Genomic DNA, 26,094 nt, shown 5'->3' on the forward strand with positions numbered 1-26,094 from the left:
GCCGATACCCCAGGAGCAACAGTGTCCCTAATTTGCTGGGAAGTGGCGGTGCGGTCCCCTACGGCACTGCGTAAGATCCTACGGTCTTGGCGTGCATCCGTGCGTCGCTGCGGTCCGGTCCCAGGTCGACGGGCACGTGCACCTTCCGCCGACCACTGGCGACAACATCGATGTACTGTGGAGACCTCACGCCCCACGTGTTGAGCAATTCGGCGGTACGTCCACCCGGCCTCCCGCATGTCCACTATACGCCCTCGCTCAAAGTCCGTCAACTGCACATACGGTTCACGTCCACGCTGTCGCGGCATGCTACCAGTGTTAAAGACTGCGATGGAGCTCCGTATGCCACGGCAAACTGGCTGACACTGACGGCGGCGGTGCACAAATGCTGCGCAGCTAGCGCCATTCGACGGCCAACACCGCGGTTCCTGGTGTGTCCGCTGTGCCGTGCGTGTGATCATTGCTTGCTCGCAGTGTCCGGAGCAAGTATGGTGGGTCTGACACACCGGTGTCAATGTGTTCTTTTTTCCATTTCCAGGAGTGTATATCATTTGACCATCTCGTTCTGTGTGGCTGCACAAACAGTGCCCGAACTCTTACGGGAATCGGCAAACAGTCGCCAGTAATGAGTATAATGGGCAGGGGTACTATGAATATAGTGCGGGCCAATAAGTTGAGAATGTAGGTCTCACGGGAGGCGTGCCAGAGATAAGTCCCTGCAGTCGCGCCATCCTCTGTGTCTTCGGTGGCTCAGATTGACGCCGGCACAGTAGCTCAGCGTGTTCGGTCAGAGGGTTAGTTACCTCTGTAATAAAAAACAGAGTGAACGGATAAACAAAGAATGTGAACGGGTGTCATCGGACGTCCACCCCGAACAAAATTCAACGAACAATTTGGAACAAAATGAGATCAACTAAAAAAAGGATGGATAGAGCGTCTGCCATGTAAGCAGGAGATCCCAGGTTCGAGTCTCGGTCGGGCCACACATTTTCACCTATCCCCATTGACGTATATCAACGCCTGTATTCAGCTAAGCGTAGTGATTAATTGTAATTCCATTAAAGCTTAACTAACTTCATCCAATAGAGAAGTCGATAAGATTTTTACCGCATCTCTCTCTTACGATATATTGCAAACAAATACTGGTCTTCGTTGTGTACTTTATTGTACACAACGGTAAGGAGAGATGGACCACAGAGTGGTGTAGCAGCTGTCATCATAAAAGAGTCGGACAGGAACAGAAATGATTCGTGAACACGTAAATACAATAGACAGAAGTTTTACTTAACTTGTAGCTTGCTGCGAGCGTTGTAAAGAAACCTTACAAAGGAAAAAAACGCAATAAAGCACAGCTATTACAAAACTAAATAGTGTCGTGTAATGAGAGGCTCCCACTACTAATGCACTAGCGAACCGTCAAAGACTGACTAAGATTCAGCATTGTCAAAGGCTGCGACTGAGACTGGGCCATGCAGCTTCCGCCAGCCATCCTACCTTATACCGTGGCAGCAGAGGGTGCTCATGGTCGAGGCCACTCGAGGCGTGGTTCAGCAGGCGCGCGTCTTAGCACTTGTCGGGTCCACACGTGACAGCTACCGGCATCTGTCGAAAACCTGCTTTTCCGTTGCAACTGTGACACGGTGGTGAGGGCGCGATCTATGGTTCCACAGTTTTTTTTATGACCATTTAATTAGCCGGCCGATGTGGCACTTCAGTCCGGAACCGCGCGACCGCTACGGACGCAGGTTCGAATCCTGCCTCGGGCATGGATGTGTGTGATGTCCTTAGGTTAGTTAGGTTTAAGTATTTCTAAGTTCTAGGGGACTGATGACCTCAGATGTTAAGTCCCATAGTGCTTAGAGCTATTTTTGAACCATTTAATTAAGGTAAATGACTGAAAGTTTTTCGGGATCCTCGGTACTTATATCTAGGCTGTTCAGTGTCTCTTTACATGTTTCTATTGGTGTTGTTTGTGTTTTTAAAGAGCTCGGAGGGCAGATGTCGGTCCAATTTGCTTTCTGCGAGAGTTTCATTTTGATGAATGTACTTACAGCTTGCTTCTTGATTTCTGTTGTTACCGGAGGGGTTCTTGTATATAGTTCCACGGCAACAGTGGGTGTGGTTTCGACTGCTCCGGTTATGAGGTGAAGTGCTTGGTACTGAATTTCCTCTAAAGTGTTTATCTGTTTTCGTGTTGAGTAAATCAAAATTTCACTTCGATATTTCGTAACTGTTTATATACTTACGGTGTCCCAAAAAGACGTCGACAACGCTAAGTATGCTATGCAGGAAGGGAACCTGATCTGTTTTCAAGTAGGAACCCATATCCGGAAATGCACAATATGGGCACTGGAAAACGTCGAAGTCTGAGAATGAACGGTTGTGACAGTTTGTTCCATTTCCTTTTGGTGTCTGAATACAGAAGGTACGCAAACCTTTAACCATCTGTATACTGCAGATGGACGACCTGAGCGTAGTATCATTCCTGCGCATGCGATATCTTACTCCAGAAAGGCCTTGAGCGCACCCTACCGTGGACCTTGTGTGTTCAGCCAGTGCAGTAACGTTGTTGACGGCAGTGCGACATGTACGAATCATACAGCCCTTGGGCGCACTCTACGGTGGACCTTGTGTGTTCTGCCAGTGCAGTAACGTTGATGGCAGCAGTGCGACATGTTTACGGATAAACACCCACAATTCTCGAACTTGGAGTTATTCACGGACGAATGTATGTTTACTGGAGGTGGCATATTAAATTCGCACAACATACATGATTGGGCGATGAACATCCGAGTGCGTAGGTGATTCAAAATCACCAACACAGCGTCAGTTTTAACAACTGGGCCGGGATAATTGGTGACCATATCCTTGGGACATATCTGCTAACAAGCAGGCTATCGGGACCGATCTATCTCCTATTTATTAGAGATGTTTTGCCTACGCTATTGGATGTAGGGCCACTAAATGTTCAGATGGACATCTAGCTGTAAGACGACGGAGCTTTGATGTCGATGTGCGGAATCACCTCAACGTCGCGTATCCTAGATGATGCCATGCAGCAGTGCCGCTCAGTCGCTGCTGTAGCTCTGGTTATTCTTCGTGTTTTACTGCTCCTATTAATACATATCAATAAAATGAATATCGCAGTAGACTAATTTGGGAGAGCTCTATCGAATGGGCATCTAAAATTCCATTTTAAAAATAATTTTATCTAGGAAGGGAAACACACTGACTCTTTTTGTTTACACTTGGCGTCACATGAAGTATGTGATGAAAGGTACTTGTCTGGGCGGACTCCAGCTACACATTGCAAAAACGAAATTGCAAGTATCTGCCGAAACATAAGAGAAAATGTGCCTGACGGCGTTTTGGAGGGTCACTCGACACATACTGAACATTTTATTTAAGTTTTTCTGAATGCATCCCCATTTTGCTCCCGCTAGTCTCTTAAGGATTGGTATACTTTTTGTATTTTTATTTAATAAAGGCTACTAGTTGTCAAAGCTTAATTTGTTATCTAATCACACCAGGTGTTTGGTGCATGTGCTCTTTTAAAGGATTTTATTGTCGGCCTTTTGACTGAAGTTTTAATTTTTGTTTCGTAGGGAAAAGAAATTTTTGAGTTATTGATGAACATGTTATTATCTAAAGACCATGTTTACAGGATATCTAATGCCTTGTTCACTGTTTCTTACAGTTTGTGGTTTTAGTTTTGACAGTTGTTTCCGGTGGCCCATATTATAACGTCGTCTGCAAACATTCCCACTTTAATCAGGTCATCTACGTGAATGCTGAAAAGTGGTCATCTGTCGACTGATCCCTGTGGCAGTTCAACTTCCCTTTGTCTGTAACTTGATTGTACCTCCTTCCAGCGTGTTTTTGTCTATCTTAGAGATAGGAAGGTTTTTATCCAGCTTAACATGCTTTCTTCAGTTCTGTACACTTTCAGTTTAGTTATAAGCTTGCTGCAACACACCCTGTGATATGCTCCTTGGCCATCACCAAACTGTGTTAATAAGTTTTGCTTTTTATTGAATACTGATTTGATCTTTCTATTATCTTTAGAACTGAGGTGCATGTGGACGCGTTCTCCCGAAACTGGCTTGTTTTCTTTCTACGATTTTCTGAGAATGAAGGAAATAATTGAGTGAATCGCAACATTCTTTTAAGTTAATTAAAATATTATGGCATCACTGGTAGTGCTGCAAAGTGGTTTCAGTCATATCTTACTAATAGAAAACAAAGGGTGTCATTACATAACACTTCAGCAGTAGGCAATCAGACATCACCTGACTGGGAAGAAATTACATATGGTGTTCCCCAAGGTCCACTACTTTTTCTTGTGTATATTAATGACCTGTCATCTGTTACATTAACAGAAGCCAAGTTTGTCTTATTTGCAGGTGATGCGAACATTGCAATAAATAGTAAATCAAATATAAATTTAGAAAGGACAGCTAATCAAATTTTTACTGACATTAATAAGTAGTTCATAGCCAGTTCACTGTCACTAAACTTTGGAAAGACCCTCTATATGCAGTTCAGAACTTCCAAGAGATTTCCTTCTGGTGTGTGTATAAAAAATGATGACATGGAAATAGGAGAAGTTGAGAGTGTAAATTTCTTGGGATTACAACTTGTTAATAAATTCAGTTGGGAGCAACATACTAACGAACTGCTAAAGCGCCTAAACAAGTCTGTGTTTGCAATGCGAATGATGTCAGACATAGGAGATATAAATATAAAAAAACTGGCATATTTTGCTTGTTTTCACTTCATTATCTCATATGGTATCATATTTTGGGGTAACTCCACAAACAGAAAAAAATTTATAGAGTACAGAAGCGTACAATAAGTGTAGTGTAAATCCAAGAACATCATGTCAAAACCTATTCGAAGAATTGGGCATACTAACCACAGCTTCTCTTAATATTTATTCCTTAACAAGTTTGTTGAAAATAATGCATCTCTTTTCGCAACTAACTGCTTAGTACACAGTATCAATACTAGGAATAAGAACAATATACATAAAGATTTAAAATCACTTACTCTCGCCCAGAAATGAGTCCAGTATTCAGCAACGCATATTTTCAGTAAGTTACCAGCAACGATTAAGGGTTTAGTTTCAGACAAGACACAATTTAAACACAATTTAAAAGAATTTTTGGTTTCCAACTCCTTCTATTCCATCCATGAATTTCTCGACAAGTGTACTAGACCATTTTAATGAAAATTTATTATACTTTAATTTCTGACAATACTTGGTTGTAACAGCCAAGTAACTACCTACTGTGTGAATGATGGATGTATGGAAAGCAGATGTAAGTCTTAAGTCTGTAAATATTGTACATAATTTGACTGTTCTTAACTGAGGATCATTGAAATGAATAATTTACTTTAATTTTTGACAATACTTGGTTGTAATAGCCAAGTAACTAGCTACTGTGTGAATGGATTAAATGAAAGCAGATGTAAGTATTAAACCTGTAAATATTAGAAGTTTAATTTTTCATTCATGTACATAATTTCACTGTTTATTGACTGAGGATTATTAAAATTAATGAAAGTCAAGTTTTTCTAATTTCATTTTTGTAATGTGTTTTTCTGACATGTTCCACACCCAGGAGGACCCCCTCTTTTGTGGGTCTATGGAATGAATAATTGATCTAATCTAATGTAATATAATCTTGAAGCTACAATGTTTCCGAAGATTTTCGCTATTATTCATGAAGTGAGGCAGGTTGATAAATCTTGATGCCTTCACTTGCTTTCTCTTGTTTGAAAATTAGTGTAACTGTAGCCCCTTACCCATTCAGTTGGTAGGATTATGGTTCTCTTCGTAATTTAATATACAGAATATAGATATAATCGGACAGATAGGTTAGAAAGTTTAGAAACAGAAATGGATTAGTTGAAGTTAGATATTGTGAGGGTTAGAGAAGTTCGGTGGCAGGATAAAAAGCACTTCTGGCCAGGCAAGTACATGGTTATAAACACAAATAAATACAAAACCAAATAAGGGAATGGGGGAGGGGGTAGGTCTAATAATGAATAAGAAAATACGAATGCGATTGAGCTGCTACAAACAGCATAGTGAACACATTATCGTAGCTAAGATTGACACGAAGCCAACATCCACTACAGTGGCACAGGATTATATGCCAACTAGCTCCGCAGCTGGTCTACCGATTGAAAAAACGTATGAGCGGACAAAAGAAATTATTCAGATAGTTAAGGGAGATGAAGATATGATTGTGATGGGGGACTGCAGTTCAGTAGTAGGAAAAGGAAGAGAAGGCAAAATTGTAGGTGAATATGGATTAGGTGAAACGAATGAAAGAGGAAACCGCCTGATAGTATTTAGTGCAAAGCGTAATTTAACCATCGCTAACATGTAGTTTAAAAATCATGAACGAATGTTGTATACATAAAAGAGACCTGGAGATACGGAAAGATTTCAGACTGATTATATAATGGTAAGACAGAGACGTCGGAACCACCCTTTAAACTGTAAGTCATTTCCAGGAGCAGCTGTGGACTTTGACCACAATTTATGGGTTATGAATAGTAGACTGAATCTTAAGAAATTGTAAAAATATAGGAAGTAAGGAAATGGGATATGGATAAATTGAAAGAACCAGAGCCTGTTGAGAGTTTCAATGAGAGCATTAGGCAATGGTTCACTGAAATGGGGGAGATGAATACAGCAGAAGAGGAACTGGTAGCTTTGAGAGATGAAATAATTAAAGCAGCATAGGATCAAAGAGGTAAAAAAGACAAATTCTAGTAGAAGTCCTTGGAAATCACAGGAGACACTGAATTTAATTGGAGAAAGGAGAAAATATAAAAATGCAGCAACTGAAGAAGGCGAAAGGGAATCCTAACATCTAAAAATGAGAATGCCAGGAAACGTAAAATGTCTAAGCAGGAACAGTTAGAGGACAAATGTAAGGATATAGAAGCATATTTCACTAGCGAGAAGAATTTGACAGAGCACTGAAAGGTCTAAATCGAAACAAGGCCCCCGGAGTAGATGACATTCTCTCGGAACTCGTGATATCCTTGGGAGAACCTGCCATAATAAAACTATTCCACATTATATGCAAGATGTATGAAACACTCGACATATACTCACTCTTCAAGAATGTAATAATTCTCATTTCAAAGAATGCAGGTGCCGACAGGTGTGAATATTACCAAACTATCAGTTTAATAGGTCATGTTTGCAAAATGTTAACACGAATTATTTACAGAAGAGTGAAAAAAACTCGTAGAAGCCGACCTCAGGGTAGGTCAGTTTGGTTTCCGGAGAGGTGTAGGAACACGTGAGGTAATACTGACCTACAACTTCTCTGAAGATAGATTAAGGAAAGGTAAATCTAGCACTTGTAGAGTTAGAGAAAGCTTGTGACGATGTTGACTGGTGTACTCTCTTCGAAATTCTGAAGGTAGCAGGGGTAAAATTCAGGGAGTGAAAGGCTAATTACAACTTGTACGGGAACCAGATGGCAGTTATGAGTCGAGGGGCACGAAAGGGAAACAGCGGTTGAGAAGGCTGTTAGACTGTGCTGTAGCCTATTGCCGAAGTTATTCAATCTGCATGGTGAACAAGCAGTAACAGAAACCAAGAAAAAATTGGAGAAGGAATTAAAGTTCAGGGAGAGGACATAAAAACTTTCACATTGCAATTCTGTAAGAGACAGCCAAGGACTTGAAAGAGCAGTGGAATGGAATGGGCAGTGACCCGAAAGGAGGATATAAGATAAACAGCAACAAAAGCAAAACAAAGGTAATGGAATGTAGTCGAGTTAAATGAGGCGACGCTGAGGGAATTAGATTAGGAAATGAGACACTTAAAGTAGTAGATGAGTTTTGCTATTTGGACAGCAAAATAACTGATGATGGTCGAAGTAGTGAAAATATAAAATGTAGACTGGCAGTGGCAAGAACGTTCCTGAAGGACAGTCGTCTATTAACACTGAATACACTTGTAGATTTAAATGTTAGGGAGTCTTTTCTGAAGGTATCTGTCTGATGTATAGCCTTGTATGGTTTTGAAACCTGGGCGATAAATAGTTCAAACCAGAAGAGAATAGAAGCTTTTTAAATGTGCTGCTGCAGAAGAATGCTGAAGACTAGATGGCTAAACCATGTAACCAATGAGGAGGTACTGAGAAGTGAGTAGAACTGGAGGGAAAATAAATTTGTGGCATAACGTGATTAAAAGAAGGGATCGGTTGATGGGACACATTCTGAGACGTCAAGTAATCGCCAGTTTAGTATTGGAGCGAAGTGTGTGTATGTTTGTGTGTGTATGTGTATGTGTGTGTGTGCGTGTGCGTGTGCGTGTGGAGATGGGGGGAGGGAAGGGAAGGGTAGAACTTGCAGAGGGTGATCAAGAGATGAATACAGTGAGCAGGTTCAAAAAGATGTAGATTAGTTATTAGAAGATGAAGAGGCTTGCACAGGATAGAATAGCGTGGATAGTTGCATCAAATCAGCCTTTTACTGAAGACCACAACATCAACAATGGACAAGAGAACTGATCGCGATTTACCTCCTAAATATTTTAAAAACTCCTGGAAATTGGCCTGCCCTACTTGTTTTTTCGTTTGTAATCTATTTATAGAATCGTCTAATTTTTCCTCAGCGAAGTTGACATCAAGTAGAGATTTTAGTTCGACTATCTCTATAGTTTCTCTTGTCGAAAATTCCTATATCGTTCTTTCGCCTTTTGCTGAGAGTATAAGTTAATTTTTCCGGTCTTCATAGATTGTCCTTCTTTGTCTCCTTATTGTTTAAGATGATCATTATGTGATACACTTCCTTGCTACTAGTTTTACAGTCCATCATACTTAAGAAATTACCCCGTTTGTCGTTTGGCATTTGGTATCTGTTTCATTTTTGCACTTTCCTTTCGCTGTGTGATAATAAATTACTTCTTTTCATCTTGTGATTTTCCTTCCCTGTTTTCAACTTCATTCCTTGCTTTATCTCTGATTTTCTTCTGGTCTGGGAGATCGCTATTCCAAAGGGGCTTGTATAAATTCATCCACCCTAGTGGTCTATTCTGTTTAGCACTTTGTTTTAGAGCTTTAGAACACGCCGACGTTGAGTTACACGGTAAGGTATCTGCCCCTAAACTGTTGACTACCAACGATTAAATCATATTATTGATGTCCTTGCTTACGTTTTTGCTGCATGTTTGTATGTCAGGCAAAAATGTAAGTAAGGAAATCAATAAGACGGTGTAAACATACAAATCACTTAAGGTATACACTGAATTAAATAAATATTTCTGCACAAGGTTAAATTTAAGTATTCAACCTCACTAGCACACCCAGCAAATAAACGGCATCACACTTCATATTAAAGTACATGTAATCAGAATACACATGACGATGTCGAAATGCATCGTGCTAATAAATATTAGTAAAAAGTGACTGAAGCAGAAAATATTATTTCATAAAAGTATAATACGGTCGCTGATTTTAACAATGTCAATACAACATGGATAAATTTAAGAGGAAAATACATATGTCACTCAAAAATAGCAACTAGAATATATTTTAGGCACAACACCTAATGGGGAGTCAGGAAAACGACGCTGTAACTCACATAAGCAACATTTATTTCTAAAATTCCATAATGACTTAAAAAGAGGCTTGAAAATTTGCAAATATTTAACGAAATGCGTCATCCACAGAAGAAATCACATAACTGAAATCGTTGCTAGTTGCAGCAGTCTTCTGCGTGTTGAAGGACTGTTCGAAATGGTGCAACAATAATAATGTTGGATTCACACCAAGTCACCAACGACATAGCGCCGAACAGTGCAGCTATCCACATCGTCGGCGTCTTTTCCGCTCGCTCTCCCTGACCGCCGACATGGCGCTAGTTGCGTCAGTTGTGGCGAGACGTGACTGGGCAGGTCTGGGGTAGCTGCGTCACTGACACGCGTCACAGTTGCCGCGCGCCACATGACGCAACACTTTCGGAGCGCCGCCTTCAGTTCCAATCTTGCGCAACGTGTTCCGGAATGAGAATCCCAGGAATTATTGTATATTCATCTCTCTTTCCATTTCGTGATACGCATCCTCTTCTGTACTGTCATTAAGCCTAAAACGATCCTCGTTAGGAAGAAAACAAATTGTGAGCGAACAAACACTAGGGCAAAGCAGAATTAATAAAGGTTAGATTAGCGAAACTTACGTTCTGAAAGTAACTAACTTACATTTAAAGTTATCTTAAAACGGGGTAAATACAAACAGCTGGGTGAAGAGAGACAACACTTCATATACATACGTAATTAATTTGAATACAATAAGTTTTGCACTGGTCATTATTCTTAACTATTATTGTTTTTGGGTTGGCAACACTTTAGATCAAAAAGGAAATTATGTTTTGTTATTTTGGCAACACTGTAGGTTAACGTTAATCCTAGTGCTTGTCTCAAAAGTGAAGACGCTTTCCGACATACTTTGAACTTCTCTGGTAAATAAACATATATTTTATATGTGAAAGTTAATGGCATACTAGTTACTATCTATAATATCAATATAAAAAAGTAAAGGTTAGTTTTTGTGTTACTTTTCATGTAGTCACCTCTGAGAATTCTCATATTTTTAGAGATGATTTTTAAAAATTGAGGCATGTGTAAAAACGTAATAACTCTGATGTTTCTATTCACTTCACAACAGCAAGATTAAAAAAAATCTAGTATGCCACATTTATATTATATAAAAATCTATTATCCATTCTCTAGTTATGTTATATGCATAACGAACATATTTTTCCTGTTTCAGAGTTGCTGTTCAAATATGCCACGGAAATACAAACCCATCGTTGGAGGTGGTTACAGAAAACACAGTTTTGATCATATAAAAAAATGCTCTCGCTGACGTCGAATGTGGCGTTAGCCTGCGGAAAGCACCTGAGAAACGGGACTGCAGGTAGTGTACTGCACAGACGCCTAAACAGAGGCTCCAACATTAGACAATAGGGTAGATAAACTGCCTTGTTTTTTGAAGAAGAGAAACTGTTTGTAGGTATATTGAAAATAAGCAGCGAATGGGGCTATCCTATCGACTCTACAACTTGAAGACTTCTAGTAAAGTACTTCTGAACAGAAGGGGAAAGGAAGTGAAAAGAATTAAGGATAATCTCCCCGGCCGTCATTTTGTGGAATCATTTATGAGACGACACAAAGATCAATGGACAGTGCGAATTTGCCAAAATGCAAAACGCACCAGAGCCGGTGTACCACCAGGAATCATCAAAAGTTGCACCGGTGAACAGTCAAAAGAACTAAAGAATGTGACGCCGTTTAATATCATAAATTATGACGAGACACACTGTACGGATGATCCAGGAAAACGAAAGGAAACCATTGGGAGGGGAACTAAATATTCTGAACGGTTCATGACTCCTCAAATGCACCAACCTTGTTTGCAGTTGCTACAGATGGCACTATACTATCCCCTTATGTTTTGTATACGGCTTTGCATTTATATGAAAACTGGACAGAAGGCGGGCAAAAATATGCAAGATACAATCGGACGAAATCTGCGTGGTTCGATTCGTTCTGCTTTGAGGATTGGCTTCGTACAGTTACTGTCCCATTTCTGAAAAAAGCTAAGAGGGAAGAAATTTCTTAATAGAGACAATTTATACGAGGGGCGTTTGAAAAGTCCGTGCAAAGTCATGAAATAATTGTTCAAGTCCCTGGTCTTCGACCACTGGCTAGAAGCTTGAGAGAAAATCCAGAACTAGAACCGGATGGGAACTTCTATTTTCTGAAAATGCTCTGTCAAAAAGAATCACATACACAAATGCAACAATAACAAAAATGAGAAAAAATTATGAAGACCGTGAGAGATTGACTTATGTTCATGACCTTGACACCATCGAACTAAAAGCATTCAAAGGTCTCCTTGTGTGTACAGCGATTTTCAAATCAGGAAACAAGTGCCTAGACTGTCTCTTTGCAACTGATGGCACAGGACGTGATATTTTACGATGTACCATGACATGAAATTGGATGTCGTTCCTTTGGGCTGCTCTTAGATTTGATAACCCAGAAGATAGGGAGTGAGGAAAGAAAGAAGGAAGACCCTGGTACAGCAATTTCAAAGATTTTTAGCCTGTTCATTGGAAACAGTCAACTTGGGAGATGCAGCGTATTGTGAATGAGATGCTGGTACTTTTCAGTGGTCATTGCAGCTTCGTTGTGTATGTGCCAAATAACCGGCATAAAAATAATGTGCTGGTTGATGCAAGAACTCATTGTCTTTGTGATGCATACATCTACCATGGAAGAAGGAGTGACAGTTTGACTTTATCAAAAAAAAAAAAAAAAAAAAAAAAAAAAAAAAAAAAAAAGATAAAGTGCAAATACAAACTCACGCTATGGTGAGACTATTGGAACCAACAGAAGAAACGCTTAGAAACGTGACGGCAGATAACTGGTTTGGAACCATAGAACCGGTTCAAAAACTTGTTAAGAAGGGATTGACATTTGCGTGCACTCTAATGAAGAATAAACCAGAAATCCCAAGTAACGTTCTTCTTCAAAGGGAAAGACTGCGTTTTAAGTTTCAAGGAAGAGATGTCACTGCTCTCTTATGTTCTGAAGAAGGGGAAAGCTGTAATCTTGGTCTCCAGTATGCTTCATTCTGAGAGCCTCGATCTAGAAAGTGAAAACAAGAGATTCTCTCTTTCTGTAGCGTAAGAAAAGGCAGTGTGGATTCTCTGGATCAAAAATGTGCAACTTATACTGCAAACTGAAGGGAAAGAAGATACCGCCTGCGAAGTAAGCGCTTATCGCCAATACCAATCTTTCAAAAAGACTTCAGGTACAACACCTCTTCACTTCATGAAATCGCTAGCAAAGTCGCTTACAAATCCCCTTATGACACGCCGACTGCAGATAAAAAGCCTTCCAAGTGAACTTGCTGTTTCAATCAGACGATGCCAGATGAAGAACATCCGCAATTTCAGGCTCTTGAAGAGATTTATGAAAAAAGTAAAATGTCTAACTTTGGACCTCCGTGGCTGGAAAGAAATACTAAATAGCCTTGTCAACGGTGTCGACGTGCAATATGTCTTGAATGTGCATGAAAAATGTGTAAAATGTGCTTTGAAACGAAAAAAGAGAGTTTTTCTTCAGACAGCCACAGACTTCAATCTAAAGTTTAAATTGCCCGTTTTTTTACGGTATGTGTCTATTTTTGTCTTAATAATAACAACTTTCGGATTTAAAATAGTTTCCAGCAAAGACGGCACGCTTTTATTTAAAATAAACTCCCGAGGCCTGGGAAGACTGCAGCATGTCAGTTACGTGAAAAACATTAGATATGCTGTGATTCTTGAGTTTCTCCCGGCGTATTTGATAATCAAAATATCCACGGGTGTGCTGCCGGTCTATAGTGTCCAACGGGCACAATATTTCGGCGATCTTACATGTCGCCATCATCAGGTGAACTGATAGGGCGCGCACTATCTCTGACGCAGAGAGTCTACCCCAGGAATTGGAACACCTGAGAACTGTATTTCGAAAAAATGGGTACTCGGAGTGGCAGAGTCAACGTGCTCTCCGCCCAACCACTGCAGCACAACCTGTTGAGATGGATGAAGTCACGAGGGAGGAGGTAGGCACTGCATTTATTCCATACACAGGCGCACTCTCGGGGAAAATCGCCCGCATTCTGAAGAAACACCAGGTCGGAACTGTGTTTTGTCCTCCAAATAAAACTCGTGCACTGGTGGGGAGCGCCAAAGATGACCTCGGTTTGAGAAAGGCCGGCGTGTACCAGATTCCGTGTCAATGTGGCAAGTCGTATATTGGTCAGACGATGCGTACCGTCGAGGATCGATGCCGTGAACACCAGAGGCACACTCGACTGATGTATCCGAGCAAGTCGGCGGTCGCTGAACATTGTTTGTCGGGAAATCACGCCATGGAGTATGACCGCACGAGGATTCTGGTACAGACGTCAAGATACTGGGACAGCGTTGTTAGAGAGGCCATCGAAATTCGCACCAATGACGACCTCATAAACCGTGACTGTGGCTATAATCTTAGCAAGGCTTGGGAACCAGCGATTGGGTTAATCAAGAGTAAATCGAGCAAACGTATAGTTGTGACGACCACGGCGGACAGAGCCATCACTCCGACGTCATCTCAGACGCCGTCGCAATCTGTTCCACCGCGCGACCGTGGCGCGGGGCGCGGACGGCGGAGGGTATTTAAATCGACCGCCGCCGCGACCGAACCCATTCCGCTGCTGGACTAATTCCGCTGCTGGACTCGCTGCGACGCACATCGTCTCCGCGCACGCATCGCCATGGCTGGGAAGCAGATTGCCGCCGCATTAGAAGACCTGATCAAGGCGTTGGGTTTCACCGGCGGCCGCCAACGGCAGTCAAGGCGCAAAAGATCGCAGCGGAACGAGACGATGCTCCAGTGCTACAACTGTCAGCAGCTGGGGCACACCGCGCGCGGATGTAAGAACGCCGTCGCGTGCTTAAAGTGCGCGGCGGCTCACGACACCCGCAGCTGCACGAAACCTCGTGGGGTGGCTTGCAGCTGCGCGAACTGCGGCGGGCCACACGCCGCCAACTCGCGTAGCTACGGCTACCTCCGCGAGTCACGCCGTCCGCTCGCCGCTCCACGCCCTGCGGTGACGTCAAGCGCCTCGACGGCCGCCCCGCCCCCCCGCTCCGGCGTGGGGTGCGATCCGCGCCGACGTGAGGCTGCCACCGATGAAGCTCTGGCCGGCTTCCAAGCCGCATTTGCGGCCGAAAGGGCCGCACTGAAGGAGGAGCTCGCAGCGGTCCATCGCCAGCTCCAACAGCTGCGCGATGAGCTGCGGGCTATCAAGAAGAAGCCGCCAGCTCCCGCCGCCGCCCCCGCCGTGAGTCGTCCGGTGGGGGTCGACGCGACCACGCAAACAACCGCCGCTCCCCCTCCTGCAACAATGCAGGAGGTGGCGCCCATGGAAACAGAGGATGCGCCGCCAGGGCTGCCCCCCACCAGGGTGGCAGCCGCAAGGAAGGGCGCCAAGGCGCCTCCTGACTCCACGCTAACCGGGAAGCCAACGCAGATGAGGAGGATTAGCCTCCCATTCCCCAACATGAACAACGTACAGGTCATCCTGAAGGACATTGCCGCGGCTCTGAAGAACGGGTCCTACCCCTATTCCGACCAACCATACCCCTTCACCCCGCCAGACGAGCCCATACCTCCCCTCCCCCATCGACCGCTCCACCTTCGCACGTACATTTACCATGATGCACTAATGGAAGTGCTCACGAAAAAAGAACTAACCTTGGTAAATTCACACCCCATCTTCACGCCTTCACAGTGGGACAACTTAGTGGACATTATAGACTTACATGTAAGGGAAGAGTTCCGGTCTGGTAGGAGGAAGCCGACCCCTGAAGCCCTGGAAGCCATAGAAGAAATTAAACGTAACCAGCGACAGTTCCAGCATCAAAGCATATGCGAGGCCATCACCACCGTAGCGGGACCCAAGCAAAACCCACCGGCCAGTCACTTCGGCCGTTCGTTTTCTACTTCTCTCACTATCCCTCTCACTATCCTTTAATCTTTCTTTTATTTAAAAAAAAAAAAAAAAAAAAAGCACAAAGCCAAAAGTCAAGCAGAACGATAAGTCAAGTAATTCCTTACCGAAAACGTCATGCCAGAAGGAGAAGCGCCTCGTGCGCTAGGACTTCTCTTACAGTCGAGGATACTCCCTCATTCAAATGTGCAGGCTGACCGAACCCAGTTCCCTCTGAGCAGCCGTAGCGTACGGATCTCCGTGCCGGCACGTTCACAGGAGCTCAGTCCGTCAGTTCACCTGATGATGGCGACATGTATGATCGCCGAAATATTGTGCCCGTTGGACACTATAGACCGGCAGCACACCCGTGGATATTTTGATTATTAGATATGCTAATTGTGGGCCAGTAACGCATTACTCCCCAACTCTGATAAAGGGTTATCACAATTCACAAGGATCATTGTTGTCAGCACTGCTGTTCAATCTATTTACATCACACAAGTGTTCAAGTGTTACAGTATGCAGATCATCTTCCTTAGCACCAGACCGCATGCTGGCAGGGTCCGCTGTTTTGACTCTCTGTCGCCATTCTGTCCGATACTGTGCCAGATCAGAGTCTAGGCTTGAGATCTTTGTGCAGGAGCCCGCATCTCGTGGTCGTGCGGTAGCGTTCTCGCTTCCCACGCCCGGGTTCCCGGATTCGATTCCCGGCGGGGTCGGGGATTTTCTCTGCCTCGTGATGGCTGGGTGTTGTGTGCTGTCCTTAGGTTAGTTAGGTTTAAGTAGTTCTAAGTTCTAGGGGACTTATGACCACAGCAGTTGAGTCCCATAGCGCTCAGAGCCATTTGAACCATTTTTTGTGCAGGATGTCAAGCCATCGCCCGACTGCCCTTTACCAATTATCCTCAAATCAAAACCAGTCTTTGCCACTATTGTTGCGTCTGTTCTAAGAACATGCCTGCACTATCGGTGGCGGCTTTCTTTGATCTTGACTATTATTGATGTTACTTCATGTAAAGACGAACTTCATCACTTATGACATGATCGTGGACTGCTACTCTAGATGTGTTGAAGGGCAGCATTCAGCACCATACAGTGCATGAGAACTGAGTACAGAGCGGTATACTTTCGAGTTGAGCTTGTGTGTAATCTTCCGGTCACAGAATACACCATTCACAGAACGCCATTTGAAGCACGTGGTGCTCAGGCGGTCAGAGATTTCTGCGCTGAGATTTCTGCGCTGAGATTTCTATCAGCAGCAATACTGTAGAGCCTAGGTACTTAAAGTCCCTTGTTTTTCGGGGCCAACATTGTTGATTCTGATGGTATCCGAGTTATTTAGATCTGCAGTGAGATACTGCATTTTCTTTACGTGGAGTTGTAGACCGAAGTCTGCAGTGCAGTCGCCCCAGGCCTGACCTTGACATTGCAGGTTAGTCGTATCTTCAGAGGCTACTAAGACACCATCAGCATACAGTAACGTTCAGGGTGAGTTTTCTGCATGTCTCTTACATTTACGTATTTATACTATTAGATATAGTTTTACTGAGTGTCAGTTGCAGATGAATGACGCTATGTTGGAGTTCAGACAACGGTAGAACGAAAACTGCCTCGACATATCGACTCATAAATCAGCTGTGAGCATGTATGCCAGACAAAGGCTTAACGAAACAAGATACATAAGATTAGGGCCCTTTATATTACCGGGCGAAAGCGTGATGGTCAAGTACTTGGGGCTTTACACCGATCATAATCTAAAATGGTCAAATCATATTAAGCACGCAATTCAAAAATTTGGAGGTGCCAAAAATATTCTTCGCGTTTGTTGAGGAACAGACCCGAAAACCTGGATTAACACATATAGTGCTCTAATGAGGCCACGTATGGACTGCGAATGCATCTGCTACCTTTCAGTAACACAGAATATCCTAGAGAAAAGAAATAAGTGTCAGTAGAAAGTCATCAGAGTCTGTACTGGACCTTTCAAATCAACTCCAATGATTTGTTGGTGGAAGTAAATAAATACAATTATAAGTATGCAGGAAATACATAACTGTCAAATTCCTGTTGATCTTTTTCCAATTCTTACTCGACAGTTTATTAGCAAAGATCAGAGTACTTCCTAGTAAGAGCTATGCAGACAGGTATTGGTTTAACAAAAAACTACCATCCTTAGTAGACTTTTACCTGATGCTTTGCATTTGCGTGAACACGTCGCCACTCCCCCAGTTGTGAGCCGCTTCAGCACGTCGTGCTCTAACAACTTAGTGAAGCTGAACGTCAAGGCGCATCTTTCAAGGTACAATGAATGAGAAATTTTTAGCTGACAACCAAGAAAGATTTACACAGATAGGCCTCAACAAAAAGACGGAGCAGGAAGTACATACGTGCATGTAGAAGAACTGGGCGGCAAATTCAAACTCTCTTAAGTGGCGTCCATACTCATGTAGAACTTTTAGCTATTTTAGAGGGGCTTAAATACACAAAAGAAGTACAAGAAAAAAACACTAATTATTTTATCAGATTTACGCTTAGCACTTACGCCATTAAAATGCTACGAGCTCAGCAACACAAAAATTATCTAGTGTACCAACTACAGAACTAGCACAGGAGCTTGCCGGCCTAATAAGACTACCATCATGTTTCGGACGAAAGCGCACAACGGAATAAGGGAAAATGAAGAAGTAGACACTAGGGCCAAGTAAGCTGTGTACACTGGTTCAGCGAAATATGATAAAGTGCTACCTGACATCCCGTGTATACCACAAGAATTATACACTGAGGTGACAAAAGTCATGGGATACCTCCTAATATTGTTTCTGACCCACTTTTGTCGGCGTAGTGCATTAACTCGACGTGGAGTGGACTCTACAAGTCGTGAGGAGTTCTCTGCAGAAATATTGAGCCATGCTCCCTATACAATCGTCCATAATGCCAAAGTGTTGCCGGTGCAGTATTTTGTACACGAACTGACCTCTCGGTTACGGTCCGTAAATAATCGGTGGTATTCATGTCAGGCTATCACGGTGGCAAGACCAATTGCTCGAATCGTCCAAAATTGTCAACAACTGTCGCCCAGTGACATGGCGCTTAGTCATCCTTAAAAATTCCGTCGTTATTTGGGAACATTAAGTCCATGAATGGCGGCAGTTGGTCTTCATGTAACCAAACAACCATTTGCAGTAAACGATTGGTTTAATTGGAACAGAGGGCCCAGTCTATTCCATGAAAACACAGCCCACACCATTAAAGAGCACCACCAGTTTGCACAGTGCCTTGTTGACAACTTGGATCCATGGCTTCGTGGGGTCCCCTCGAACCCTACCGTCAGCTCTTACCAACTGAGATCGATACTCATCTGACCGGTCGACGGTTTTCCAGTCGTCTAGGGTCCAACCGATATGGTCACGACCTCAGGAAAGGCGCTGCAGGTGATGCCGTGCAGTTAGCAAAGGCACTCGAATCGGACGCCTACTGCCATAGCCCATTAACGCTGAATTTCGCCGCACTGTCCCAACGGATACGTCTGTCGTAAGCCTTACAATGATTTCTGCGGTTATTCAATAAGTGTTGTTTGTTTCTTAGCACTGACAACTCTACGCAAAGGCCGCTGCTGTCGGTTGTTAATTGAAGGCCGTCGGCCACTGCTTTGTCGATGGTGAGAGGTAGTGCCTGAAATCTGGTATTCTCGGCTCACTCTTGACACTGTCGATCTCACAGTACTGTATTCCTTAATTATTTCCGAAATTGAGCGTCCCATGCGTCTTGTTCCAACTGCAGCTTCGCGTTCAGAGTCTTAATTCCAGTCGTACCGCCAAGATCAAATCGGAAACCTTTTCAAATGATTCACCTGAATAAAAACGGCAGCTTCGCCAATGCACTGTCCTTTTATATGCGATACTGCCCCCATCTGTAATATGCGCACATCGCTATCCCCTCACTTTTTTTCAGCTCAGTGCAGTCTGGACCAGATTGGACGAAAACCTCCATCGGATTTACGAAATTAATGGAAGACACTATGCTGTTGTGGTATCTAATCTCCCATCACGTCCTTGGCATCAAAACTGGAAATAAAGCAGAAATTTTATAGTGTCAAAAATACGGCTTCGAACCAATCATGGGAGCTTCCGGTAACATCTCTATCGCCTCAGCTTGATCACATCCCCTTATTTGAATGGGGCAGTGAGAAAAATGTTGACCACATTTTCTTCGGTTGCGACAGAAGATATCAATAAACTATGAAACTAATGTAGTGGCTGAAATGCTCTGGAAATGCTTTTCCAAGAAACATTCAGACTCTTTTAGCGACAGGAGACATTAAATTGTATAACTTCCTATACAATTTTACAGCAGAAAAAGAAATAATAATAAAGGAAAAACAATTTTTCAGTTTTTAAAAAACTGTTTCCATTTCCTTATATAAAAGAAAATGTCCTTACTGACTGACTCACTGACTGACTTGTCATCGCCTAGGGCAAACCGCTAAGAACAGAAATTTTTACTTTTGTAGAGGGTGCTGATCCTATACTGTAGGCATCGTTTAGTAACGGAGTGTTCGAAATTACGCCCTTAAGAGGGTGAAGTATGGGCTGAAAGATTTTTTTAAATATGTCACTATTAAGGAAACTTTAAGCTAGAATTACTGCAAGTGGTATTTGGTTTCCCAGACAGAAACAAAAAAATACGCGTTTCGGCGTTTTTGAAAATCCATCAGATAAGGGGTAAAGTAATGGGCGTATGTCTTATGGAAAATAAATCTTTACTGAAATACTACCAAAGCTTTTTAAACGGTACATTGTGAAAAATTATATTCAACTTCCTGGCAGATTAAAATTGTGGGCCGGACCGAGACTCGAACTCGGGATCTATGCCTTTCGCGGGCAAGTGCTCTGCCGACTGAGATACCCACGTATGCTTCACAACCCGGCGGCACCGTTTCAATTCTGCCAGTACCTTGTCTCCTGCCTCCTCTGTCGGTAGAGCACTTGCCCGCGAAAGGCGTAGGTCCCGAGTTCGAGTCTCGGTCTGGCACACAGTTTTAATCTGCCAGGAAGTTTCATATCAGCGCACACTCCGCTGCAGAGTGAAAATCTCATTCTGAAAAATATCTGATTTCTCGATTAGAATAAAAATACGTGTTTCAGTGTTTTTGGAAATTTTACATCTGAAGGGGGTGAAATAAGTAATGAAAGTTATTACAACAAAATTTCATTATGAAAGCATTTTTAACGCTAACTCTAAGAAAATTTGTATTTGGCTTTAATTTGCGCATACAACGTTCTGATTGGCTAACCTTAGTACAAATTAACTCCGAATAGGGGGGGCCGGATCGAACTTTTTTTTCGCTTAACAACAATTTCTCAGCATAACCTACCCTGCAAGACCCTTACAAGGTTTTCTGACTGTTTCTGACCATCCTGTATATACTTTTCTAAGCATTCTTTGATTCCACTATTCAGACACAGCACACGAGCCGCCCTCAATTTTGTCACTACATCTCAGCTATTTTCCAAACTTCACAGCTCCCTGTACCTTGCGGGACTAGCACTGCTGGAACAAAGTTGGAGGAGAGAGGTACAAGCGGAAGCTGAGGCTGTGAGGGCGAGCGCTGAGTCCTGACTGGGTGCCTCAGTTGGTTTCATGCTGATACACGGAAAATACGACGCTAAGGCCAGGCGCAGACTGTGGCGCGAGTGAAGCAGGATATGGCAGCGCAGCGAGGATTCTTTGTGATTCACATATTTCTTTGCGTACTACAATCAAGCGAATTGACGCCCAGGACTGGACAGCACACATGGTTTTTGCGTTTCACAGTTTCTTCTTCTTCTTGATCTACATTTACGTCTAAATCTACATGGATACTCCGCAAATCACATTTAACTGGCAGAGGGTTCATAGAACCACCTTCGCAATACTTCTGCATTTTTCCACTCTCCAACAACGCACGAAAAAAAAGAGAACACCTATATCTTCCCGTGCGAGCTCTAATTTCACTTGTTTTATTTTATGTTGATCATTTCTCCCTACGTAGATCGGCTTCAACGAAATTTTCTCCTGAAAATTGCAGAAACAGTTATACTTGGTGGCCAACAGATGCAGGTAGGAAGGAGCTGAATCATGGGTGGTACCCATTATACCAAGGAAATTATCAGCTTCCTACTGGCCTGAAGTTTTAGGAACTGGTGGACCTTCTAATTACTGGTTGGATGGTAGTATAATACTGACGTTTATGACAAACTGAAAGATGCCTATTCTACTTCGACTGGAGCAGTTCGACTGGACATGGTTTTATATGATGCCATTAATTTTGTCAATATGAAACTCGTGTAAATGACTCCGATCCAAATGGAAGTTGCTAGTGAATTGTTTATCACAAAAGTTAGATGTCAAAGCGAATTCACTGTGAGTTTTTCCCTTGTTAATGCATCCATGTTCACATTTTGATTTCTTCCGTTTTGAAGGGATATATAATAACACCAGTCTGTCCAATTCCCCATCAGAATCCGACTCTGAACTAAGATCTATGAGTTTATCCACTGCTTCACAAGCAAATACCACACGACCCAGCTAAGAGACTGTCTCCACAAACGCGCTGATACTGTTTGTGAGTAGCGTAGCATTTCTTCCGTTGCACTGCGCTGCCCTACACCGACACGCAGCTGTCGCCTGCGCTGCGTTGCCTCCATCCCAATGTGCACGTGTCCAAGGATGAAGCAAACAAGAACAAAAAAGCTGAAAATCGGTTTTCTGCATTCAGCTTTTGTTGTAGAGACGCGACAGGGGAACGTATTAAGAACTGTAGAATGATTAATGTTATTGTTGTTGTGGTCTTCAGCCCTGAGACTGGTTTGATGCAGCTCTCCATGCTACTCTATCCTGTGCAAGCTTCTTCATCTCCCGGTACTTACTGCAACCTACATCCTTCTGAATCTGCTTAGTGTATTCATCTCTTGGTAGTCCTCTACGATTTTTACCCTCCACGCTGCCCTCCAATGCTAAATTTGTGATCCCTTGATGCCTCAGAACATGTCCTACCAACCGGTCCCTTCTTCTTGTCAAGTTGTGCCACAAACTCTTCTTCTTCCCAATTCTATTCAATACCTCCTCATTAGTCATGTGATCTACCCATCTAATCTTCAGCAGTCTTCTGTAGCACCACTTTTCGAAAGCTTCTATTCTCTTCTTGTCCAAACTATTTATCGTCCATGTTTCACTTCCATACATGGCTACACTCCATACAAATACTTTCAGAAACGACTTCCTGACACTTAAATCTATACTCGATGTTAACAAATTTCTCTTCTTCAGAAACGCTTTCCTTGCCATTGCCAGTCTACATTTTATATTCTCTCTACTTCGACCATCATCAGTTATTTTGCTCCCCAAATAGCAAAACTCCTTTAGTACTTTAAGTGTCTCGTTTCCTAATCTAATTCCCTCAGCATCACCCGACTTAATTCGACTACATTCCATTATCCTCGTTTTGCTTTTGTTGATGTTCATCTTAAATTCTCCGTTCAAGACATTGTCCCTTCCGTTCAAATGCTCCTCCAGATCTTCTGCTGTCTCTGACCGAATTACAATGTCATCGGCGAACCTCAAAGTTTTCATTTCTTCTCCATGGATTTTAATACCCACTCCAAATTTTTCTTTTGTTTCCTTTACTGCTTGATCAATATACGGATTGAATAACGTCGGGGAGAGGCTACAACCCTGTCTCACTCCCTTCCCAACCACTGCTTCCCTTTCATGCCCCTCGACTCTTATAACCGTCATCTGGTTTCTGTACAAATTGTAAATAGCCTTTCGCTCCCTGCCACCTTCAGAATTTGAAATAGAGTATTCCAGTCAACATTGTCAAAAGCTTTCCCTATGTCTACAAATGCTAGAAACGTAGGTTTGCCTTTCCTTAATCTTTCCTCTAAGATAAGTCGTAGAGTCAGTATTGCCTCACGTGTTCCAACATTAGAATGATTAATTAGGTCCTGAATGCTCATAAATGTCATGTTAATGTCATCTTACATAGTTTGTGCTATTTCTATGGCTGCTGTGCTTAATTTAAAAAAAATTATTTGGTTCATAAGTTGCTTGAAATCTATCAGTGTTAATGTACACTGTGCATATCCTGAGGGATGTTGTGTCAAATTTTGTGTAATTGGCGCTTAGATCATCAAAATCCCGAGATGACTGGAAGGCCCTGCCCATAATGCTCCAAACGATCTCGATTGGGGAGAGTAGGTGACCTCGCTGCCACAGATAGATCTGACAACACGAAGATAACCAATAGACATGTTCCCGTGAGCGGGTGGGCATTGTCTTGCTGAAATGCAAGCCCAGAATGAATTGCCGTGAAGGGCGCTAAAATGGGGTGTGGAATACTGTCGACGTACCGCTGTGGTGTATCAGGGTGCCGCGCATGACAACCAAAGTGGTCCTGCTATGAAAACAAATGGCCCCCCAGCCCAATAACTCCTGGTTGTCGGGTCGTATGGCGGGCGACAGGTAGGCTGGTACCCCACCACTGTCTGCGGAGTCTCCAGACACGTCTTCTCTGGTCATCGTGGCTCAGTTCGAAGTGGGACTCATCAGTGAACACGATGGTTTCTGTGTGCCATTTATTTTCGTAGCAGGACCCCATTTGGTTGTCATCCCCAACACCCTTACAGCACAGTGATAAGTCGACGGTATTCTGCGCCCCGTTTTGTTACCCTTCATGGCAAGCCATTCTGGGCTTACATTGCAATAAGATAATGCTTGTCCGCACACAGATGTGTTTCTGTTGTTTGTCTGCTTGCTTGCCAAAACCTACCTTGGCCAGCAAAGTCGCTGGATGTCTCCCTAATTGAGAACTTTTGAAGGTTTATGGGCAGGACCGCCCAACCATCGCGGGATTTGCACGATCTAATGCACCAAGTCGGCAGAATTTGGTACGATATCTCTTAGATGGACATCAAACAACTCTATCAATCAATGCCAAGCCGAATAACTATTTGCATAAGGGCCAGAGGTGGACCAACATATTATTGACTTGCTCAATTCGTGAAGCTCTTCTTCTTCAATAAATCAACCAGTTTTTCCGAAATTGTAAAAATTAATTTTTCTTTACAAGTACAGCATATTTTCTGACTGCCGTTCTATTCGGATAATTCTTTTATGGTACGTCGTTTTTTTGTTTTAGTGTGTACATCAACTGTACTCGATGAAATGACTTATCTGTCTCTCTAGTACTATGTGACTTTGCATCATACATTCGCCCACTACCTTACTGCCAGCAATGGTACACATTCTGTGTTCATCGAGAACCAGAAATTTTAAATGACAGTTATTAGAACGATGTCGCCCTGAAAATAATGGGTGTAGAGAATGCAGTTTTTGAGAAAAAAATGTCAGGGCCCTCTCAGTTGACGATCTGGGACCCTCTCAGTTAACGATAGGTACTTATACAAGTTATAGTTTGTAAGCAATCATCGGAAACTGCAGAAATTTTCCAAGGGGGGGCAGAATTCTACATTTTTCCTTTTCTATGTAACTACTTCTGTGAGTTGGAAACGTGTTGTTCCCCAAGCACTAATTTTGACAGGAAGTAGGCCTACGTAAAAAGTATGCGTATTTCATTAGTGTGTGCACTCTTTTGATATCATTAATATGACTGTAGATGCTATGCTTACTATTCAACGATATAAAATTGCATCCATGGTAACCGATGAGTTATGAAATATAGGTAAAATTTTTTTATTAAGTCTGAATATAAAAATTCAAAACAATGGAGAAAATTCCGTTCGGATATCAACAAAAATGCCTTTTCAGTCTTCTACAGAGAAGAAAAAACAGTGAACAAACAAAAAAAAAACACTCAACTTTGATGGTCTCTATAACACTTACTTTGCTTACGATACTTCACAGCTCTCTTTCAAATTCTGAAGGTGACGGGGGTAAAATACAGAGAGCGAAAGGCTATTTACAATTTGTACAGAAACTAGATGGCAGTTATAAGAGTCGAGGGCAGGAAAGGGAAGCAGTAGTTGGGAAGGGAGTAAGACAGGGTTGAAGCCTATCCCCGATGTTATTCAATCTGTATATTGAACAAGCAGTAAAGGAAACAAAAGAAAAATTCGGAGTAGGAATTAAAATTCATGGAGAAGAAATAAAAACTTTGAGGTTCACCGATGACATTGTAATTCTGTCAGAGAGGAGCAGCTGAACGGAATGGACAGTGTCTTGAAACGAGGATATAAGATGAACATCAACAGAAGAAAACGAGGATAATGGAATGTAGTCGAATTAACTCGGGTGATGCTGCGGAAATTAGATTAGGAAATGAGACGCTTAAAGTAGTAAAGGAGTTTTGCTATTTGGGGAGCAAAATAACTGATGATGGTCGAAGTAGGGAGAATATAAAATGTAGACTGGCAATGGCAAGGAAAGCGTTTCTGAAGAAGAGAAATTTGTTAACATCGAGTATAGATTTAAGTATCAGGAAGTCGTTTCTGAAAGTATTTGTATGGAGTGTAGCCATGTATGGAACTGA

The sequence above is a fragment of the Schistocerca cancellata genome, chromosome 1 (assembly GCF_023864275.1).
Source record: "Schistocerca cancellata isolate TAMUIC-IGC-003103 chromosome 1, iqSchCanc2.1, whole genome shotgun sequence".
In the NCBI taxonomy this organism is placed as follows: domain Eukaryota; kingdom Metazoa; phylum Arthropoda; class Insecta; order Orthoptera; family Acrididae; genus Schistocerca; species Schistocerca cancellata.